Source organism: Miniopterus natalensis, chromosome 13, assembly GCF_054644295.1.
Source record: "Miniopterus natalensis isolate mMinNat1 chromosome 13, mMinNat1.hap1, whole genome shotgun sequence".
Lineage (NCBI taxonomy): Eukaryota > Metazoa > Chordata > Mammalia > Chiroptera > Miniopteridae > Miniopterus > Miniopterus natalensis.
In genome coordinates, this window is record NC_142093.1 from 35,269,149 (window position 1) to 35,277,502 (window position 8,354).

The following is an 8,354-nucleotide window of genomic DNA, read 5'->3' on the forward strand; positions in this document are numbered from 1 at the left end:
GGTTACACTAAACAAGTGAGGAATAATTACAAGGTAGTACTACCCCAGGATAGGCATGTATGACACTCATTGTGTAGTGGACAGCAGTTGCTTTGGTTTCCCAGCATCTATTCCCTATTCTTCTGGGAAAAGAGCACCCCAAAACACCCCCAAGAAAGCTTTCTCTCTTCTGTTCTTAATCCCTGTGGTTGGAGTACTGGAGGTGCTTCACTGAGCAGCTCTCATTCCTTTGGCCACAGTGACGGGTTCAAGTCTGGCCAGTAACAATAAGGATCAGGACTTTTGTTTGGCTGTTGGAGGAAAGAAGAAGCTTCTTACCTTCTGGATTTGAAGCTGAATGAATGTGGAAAAGAGCAGCTGTGGTCATTTAGGCATCCCAGAGTGGGGGGTGAAGGAGGGAGCAGCGGGATCTGGAGCCGCAATGAGCTGCAAGGTGGAGAGATAACGCTGCGTGTGTCATCATTTCCTGTTTGTTCCTATTTATTTGTTATTCTTAGAAAATCTCATGTTTGATTAGACTCAGACTTAGAGGTAGAAGCTCTAAGAGGACAGCCTAATATGTCTCTTGGCAATCTGTTCCTGTTGTTTTTCTCTGGCCTCCTTCATTCTCTTAGCCAAAAGTTTAGCATCTGAAGAAGCCTCTTCCTTCTTTTTTTTAGAATATTGTTTCTTCAGAGCAATATGCTGATGATTGTGTTGCAGGACACGTGGAGTCACAAGACGCTGAATCTTGGGTGCTTTGGTCCTACGTTTCTTCTTTGTTTAGGGGCTTTCTCACAACATATTGGCCGACATCATCTTCTTTAGAGAGACTGAAACGTTTGCAGATTCTGCTAGCTCTTTTGGGCCCCAGGCACTGAGGCACAGTAGTATCAGTGAGACCAGGAATATTTCCCCCCACCCTTTTTTCCCCCCACAATGACCAAGTTGAGAACACTGGGATTGGCATCCACAATGCAACCCCGAATAGATTTGTGCTTTCTCTCTCCAGTCCTCCTTGTTCAATAACAGGGATGCCCCCTACTCAGCAGCAGGCAGACACGGCCATGGGTCAAGTCACCTGCTTCATGGGGAAACCTTGATTGTTGTTCCCACCCCTAACTCGAACCACATAACCCTTCCATTCCTCACCCAGAGCGTCAGCAGCAGCTTCTGTGGCCATATGCTTCTCACAAAAGGTATGGAGTTTGCGTTCACTGTCCACTTCAATGAGTTTCTGGCAGCCGGTGGCTGGGAAGGAGATGTTCAGCTTCATCCTGGAGCAGCCAACTGCCTCCGAGGTGCCACAAAAAAGAGACTATATAGGTTTTCATTTCTCTGGGGTAAGTGCTTAAGCATGCAATTTCTGGGTTGTATGGTAAGGGATGTTTAGTTTTATAAGAAATTGACAGACTATTTTCCAGACCGAGTATATCATTTTACATTCTGACCAGCAATGTATGAACGATCCAGTTTCTGCACCCTTATCTGCATTTGATGTGATCACTATTTTTTAATTTAGTTACTTCATATTCTAATAGGTGTATAGTGGTATCTAATTGTGGTTTTAATTTATGTTTTCAAAATGGCTAATGATGTTGAATATCTTTCCCTGTGTATCTAATGGATATTTAATAAATGATCTCTAAAAGTCCACCAAAATTTAAAGCAGTATTACTTCTGGGGAAGGTGAGAGGGAACTAATATTAATGAAGCATAAAATGGAACTTAAAATGTATCTGTAATGTGTGGTATTTTAGAAGAATGAATTCATGTATTATTTATGTAATTAACTGTTAACTTAAAAAAAGCACAGAATAATAAACAGAAGCAGTATTTATCATGGAAGGAACTCAGACTTCAAATCAGACAGACTTGGGTTTAGATTCTGTGTTCCTGTCAGGTGTGTGAGACTTTAGGAAGGTGATTTTAACCTCTCTCAGTCTCACTTATCTTACCTGTAAAATGATGATAATAGTACCCACCTCATAGGATTGTTGTGAGGATTTAATTAAATTAGATAATATATTAAAAGAGCTTAGTATAGTGGTAGAAAAGAGTTACTTCATAAATAGTAAGCTGTTGTTCCTACTAAAAAGGAAACTTTATTATTTTATTTACTGCTTAATTTATTTAGACTTTGACTCCTCTTAACATCTAGGAAATGGCCTAGTGTTCATTTTTAGGAATAGTGTCATGCTATAACATGTTTAGTGATCTCATTCTGTGCTTCCTAAATGAGGAATAGATTACACTGTCAGGTTGTACAAAGTCAACACTAGCAAGTCCTTAGTAAACTCTTTCTCCTTGAGGTCCTCAAAATTTATGAAAATATCTATAATGCTCAACAAAGCCTTTTTCTTTTCTACATCACTGCAATTGTCGGACAACATCAACAATGGAAAGTATTTCTGTCCCATGATCTTAACCAAAGAGTAAAGAGCAATCATTTAACTTTAAGAATGACCAAACAGGTTTGAGCAGGACTGTTTCTCTGAGGCAACTTTACATTCCGAGATAAAATCTCACCCGGACGTTCAAAAGGAAATTTGAGTTCTTTGCACTACATGATAAATGAAGGTGTCATGTTACCAAAACTATGTGACAGATCTCCAATATGAGTTAGCCCACTTTAGCATATTTAAGTTTCTTTGCCACTGGAGACGACCACTTTGTCATTAATGACAACATTCTTTTAGGTGCCAACTATTGCATTCATAATTTACAGTGGGAATTTAATTCAACTGCAATGTGTCAGTTATCTATGTTTACCTGAACAAATATAAGTGATCATATTTCTAGAAATGTTAATGTAGATTATGGGGGTGAACTTGGTGAAACTTATTCTGGTAATTAAGGCAAAAAGAGGAAACAAGGGAAGGGAAATCAGGAAGAAACAAGAGGGAAGACTATGTGATCATCTTAATGCTCACCCTAGTTAAAATATCATCAATAAAAACAAACAAAAGGGAATATGAATTTCAATGTTTTAACTGTGACTTGTAAAATAATAATAATAAAAATAATATATTTTATAAGTTAAAAGAGTAATGCATTTATTAGGATCAAAAAAAAACAACAAAAACAGAACTGCATAAAGTTTTAAAAAGTGGCCCAAATCACAAAGCTAAGTCTTCTTAAAGTGAAGACTAGAACCCAGGTTTTCTAATTCAAGGTTCAGTACGCTTTCCACCAGATTTGTTATTCCATGATATAAATATGTTAATTATCACTTAACTTCTCTGCACCTAGTCTACTCATCTTTAAAATAAGGGGGTCATAACAAATCTGAAGGTGATCATGGACTTCTGAGGACTATTTTTAATATTCTGCTTAAGAACAGTGATACTGTTATTTCATAATAGTGATACTGATTATTACAGGGTGTGCCTCAAATGTTATTGCAGCACATGTGAGACACAGAAAGCATGTGTTCTGCTTGGCAACAGTTCAGAGCAGCAGCCAAAATTAAGCAGCAAAGTGTACTCAGTGGGATCCTCGTGCTGAAAAAATTGGAAACCCCTGGACTAGATGGCTGTTGCTTTAGCAGTGGCAGAGAGTTAACTCCCTGCTCACTCCTTTGGCTCCCTACACCTTATCTGAAAAGCCAGGCCTGGGAGATGAGTCAGAATCTGAAGCGGGTTCATAGCTCCATCCGGGAGTTAGATGAAGGTCTCAGCTGGACTCATAAAGTTAACAATACAGATAAGAAGTCATCTGGGATGGAGAAGAAACAGTCTTAGGCCTCCAAGCCAAAGCAGGGCCTGTGCTTAGTCTTACTAGGTTTTATATCTATTTCCAAAAACTCACATATTTTTGTTTTAGACTTGTTTCGTAGGCTTCAGGGCCTGAAACAGCTTGTGACAAAAGCTCATGCTGTTCCACACTTTGCTGTTTGGAGATTTGGCCATGAATATATCCCTTTTAAATTTTTCATTAGAGATGTAAATTTATCACTGCCCCCATAAGCCTTGTGTTTCTTTTCTTTTTAATAGCAAATTGTTAACATGAGATTTTAATCACAATGTTGAGGTAACAGAATATCGTATTTAGGTTAAAGACCTATAAATTCTGAACTTAATCAAATTTTATGCATTTTATCTAGGTAATATGAATGACTCTTATATTGAAACTTTTGCTGTTCTGATTATTTACTTTTCTTTCTGTGATAACAGATCACTTGGAGGTCATTTGATGTTGGATTCTATTGTCAGATACACTTCTCCCTAAATCCTGTGTAAAGAGAAACTCAAACTATTTGGTTATTTAAAAAAACATTTAGGGGTATTGAACCTTTGTCAAAAAGTCATCTATTAACAGTCAAATTCTGCGAGTAATGAGAGCCTCAAGCAGCAACATGAATGAATGAATCTCACAAACTTAATATTGAATGAAAGAAACGAGACAAAAGAGTACAGTATACTGTAATGATTCCATTTATAAAGTAAAAAATTGGCAAAGTCAATCTATGTTGTTAGAAGCTGGGTGGTGTTTCCCTTTGAGGTGGAAAGGCAAGGCAGTTATTGAGAGGAGGTGTGGGGGCATCTTCTGGGGTGCTTGTAATACTGTAATTCTTGACCTGGGTATGGTTACATATCTATGTTCACTTAGTGATTATGTCTTGAGCTGTATAAGGATTATTTGTGCGCTTTTCTGCATGTGTATTATTCCTCAGAATTTACTTTAAATTCTATACACTTTTTAAACATTAATTTTTGATTACATGGAAAATACACAAATACATTCCTCCTGTTTAAAAAAATCTAGAATATTTTAGTTAAGCCTGTGTTGATCCCTTTTGAATCTTGTATTCTCCTAAGAGGGTATCAGTTTATCTTTTTTATATATATTTACATAACTAAGTAAGGACATATAGAAAATATATAGTATCACTGTGTGTGTATTTTAACTAAGTTCTGTGCTCTTTTAAAAAGTATCTGGATTAATAGATTTGCATTGCTTCTTTCAGTAATATAGGATATCAGCAATATCTTTCACTAAGAAAACTAATAATCTTCACTAAAATGATATATCATTATGTAATAGGCCCAATAGACCTAAGTTTCAGTATATATATTATACTGGATATATGTTTACTTTTATATGTTATATATTATATGATTTTATTATAGTGTAGATCTATATTGTTTATACCTAGGAGTGAAATTGCTGAATCATATACTATATGGTAACTCTGTGTTTAACCTTTTAAGGAACTGCCAATCTGCTTTTTAAAACAGCTGCATCATTTTATATTTTCACCAGCAATGCATGAAAGTTCCAATTTCTCCACATGTTCATCAACACTTATTATCTGTCTTTTTTAATATAGTCATCTTAATGAGTAAGAAGTGAAATCTCATTGTGGTTTTGATTCGCATTTAATTGATGATTTTTTTGAAGTTAATGATGGTAAGCTTCTTTTTAAGTACTTATTTGCCATGTATGTATCATCTTTGGAGAAATGTCTATTCAAATCCTTTTCTCATTTTAAAATTAGGTTATTTGTCTTTTTATTATTGCAAAGAAGAGTTTTTAATATACAATAGATACAAGTTTATTATCAGATATATGATTTGCAGATATTTTCTCCTATTCTTTAAGTTACCTTTTTACTCACTTGATGATGTTGTTTATAGCACAAATGTTTTTTGCTTTGGTGAAGTCCAATTTATCATTTTTCCCCCTATATGTACCTTGATTTTGGTGTCATATCTAAGCAGTCTTTGCTTAACTTAACATCAAAATATTTTTCTCTTGTTTTCTTCCAGAATTTATAGTTTTAGCTCTTTTACATTTGAATTAATTTTTGTGTATGGTGTGAGGTTAGGACCAGAGTTGTTCTTTTCCTGCACACATGAGTATCCAATTGACCCAGCACTATTTGTTAAAAAGATTACCCTTTCCCCATTTAATTGTTTTAGCACATTTTTTGAAAATCAGTTCTGGGCTATCTATTCTGTCCCATTGATCTATATGTCTATCCTTATGCCAATACCACACTATCTTCATTACTGTGGCTTTATTTTTATTTTTTTAAATATATCTTTATTGATTTCAGAGAGAGGAAAGGAGAGAGATAGACAGACAGAAACATCAATGATGAGAGAGTCATTGGGGATCATTACTGTGGCTTTAAAATAAGTTTTGAAATCAGGTAGTAGAAGCCTGCCACCTTTGCTTTTCTTTTTAAAAATTGTTTACGCTATTCTGGTTCCTTTGTATTACCATTTAAATTTTACAATCAAACTTGTCAATTTCTAAAAAAGGAAAAAGCCTTCTGGGATTTTGAGGTAACATTGAATATATAGATCAATTTTGGGAGAACTATCATCTTAACAATGAGTGTTCAATCTGTGAGCATGGTATCTTTATCTAGATTTTCTTTGATTCCTCTCAACAATGTTTTGTAATTTTCAGTATATAGGTCTTGCATTACTTTCATTATATTTATTCAGATTTTCTGATGCTCTTGTGAATAAATTTGTTTTTCTAATTTCATTCTCAGGTTGTTCACTGATAATCAATATATAAATATATTGATTTCTGTATGTAGATCTTATATCTTATGACTTTTCAAGACTTAATTTTTAAAAAAAATATATTTTTATTGATTTCAGAGAGAGAAGGGAGAGGGAGAGAGAGAAACATCAAAGATGAGAGTCATTGATCAGCTGCCTCCTGCACGTTCCCTGCTGGGGATCAAGCCCCAAACCCAGGCCTGTACCCTGTCAGGGAATCGAATGGTGATCTCCTGGATCATACATAGGTCAATGCTCAACTGTTGAGCCATGCTGGTAGGGCTAGACTTAATTTTTTAAAACCCCAGTTTCTTCAGGTATAAAATGGGGATATCTAACTGGTAAGGTTCGTGTGGAATAATATACATAAAATCTCATCAGAAGTCTAGAAATGAAGCCCCCTCAAAAAAAAATTCACCTAAAGAGTGCTCTTTCTCTCTCTGGAGCATGCCAGGCATGTTTCCTTTGCCCTTCAAACTCTTACGCTCTATGGGCTCTTCTTGTGCCTCTGTAACTTATTTCCTGAGCCCACACAGCCCAGCTGGCTCACTTCTTCCATGGCTCATTTCTTCTACCTTTGTGACTTTTGCTTGTATTTGAAAAAAGAAATTCAACCACCTAAAATATAGGGCCATATTATTTAGAGGAAAGTGAGATGGCCATAATACACTTGGATAGAAGCAGGAAACAGTCACCAATAGTATTGTATCTGAATTTGCACGATCAAGGGGGTTTTGCTGCATTTTTGTTAGTGTAGTGAATAGATGACTGTTGATATTTTCTACCATTTGCATGTACTATTTTTATAATCAAGAAAACAACAGGTGTCATCTCTTTTTTAAAAAAATATATCTTTATTGATTGCAGAGAGAGGAAGGGAAAGTAGAGAGAGAGATGGAAACATCAATGATGAGAGATTCATCAATCAGCTGCCTCCTGCACGCCCCCAACTGGGGATGGAGCCTGTAACCTGGCATGTGCCCTGACCGGGAATCGAACTGCTATCTGCTGGATCCTAGGTCGGTGCTCAACCACCAAGCCACGCCTGGCCGGGCAGGTGTCATTTCTTAAAAAAGTAAAAATTAGTAATCCAAAAGAAAAAAAGGTAGGGGCATACTAGGTAGAGAGAACATTTAAAAGTATAGAACTAATAAATCGTGAGGAACAAAGAAATAAAATGGAGTCACTATGGTCAAGCTGCTAAATTACTAAAATCAGGTAGGCTAAGGAATGAGGAAACGATTCTCTTCTTGCCTTACCTAGCCTGAGGACTTAGACTTTTAAACTTTTCAGTTGAGTGTCAATGCCTGGCTATACAGTAATTCCATAGATAACCATCTGAACAACTCAGCAAAGAATGTTCCCTTACCCAGACCACTAGATACTTGGAAGATTACCATCTTGGACCAACCCATCGGCTAAGAATGCAGGACTTAGTCTTCTCTAGAATGTTCTTTTTTACTCCAAGAACGCTCAGCTTTTCTTTCTCCTTTGGAACACTCTGGATATTAACTGTGTTTTCAATTTGCAAGCCCTAAGACCCTTAGGTAAATCTTTGTCCTTTATTTCTAGCCAAAGTCCTGACCCTGTGAGTTCGGTTGACAATCGCTACCGCTGAATGGATGCTTCCTCTATGCACATAATTTTATCCTTACGACAGACAGAAATAGAGATTATTACCATGCACAGGTAAGCCCAAATCAGAAAACCCTTGAGTGGCAGGGCCAGACTTGAAACTGGGGTCGTCTGATTTCAAAGCTGAGGCTCTGGACTGAAATAGGAGCGAATACTGAAGAGGCGCGATACAACGTGGTGCTGCCGGAAGGCGGTGGTGCGCGACGAGGCTGGACACGA

The 8,354-nt window shown here is 36.6% G+C and overlaps 1 pseudogene; it reads right to left on the reverse strand.

Moving 5' to 3' along the window:
- Positions 1 to 503: 503 nt before the first annotated feature.
- Positions 504 to 1,255, reverse strand: LOC107545946 (small ribosomal subunit protein eS6 pseudogene; annotated as a pseudogene).
- Positions 1,256 to 8,354: the final 7,099 nt, after the last annotated feature.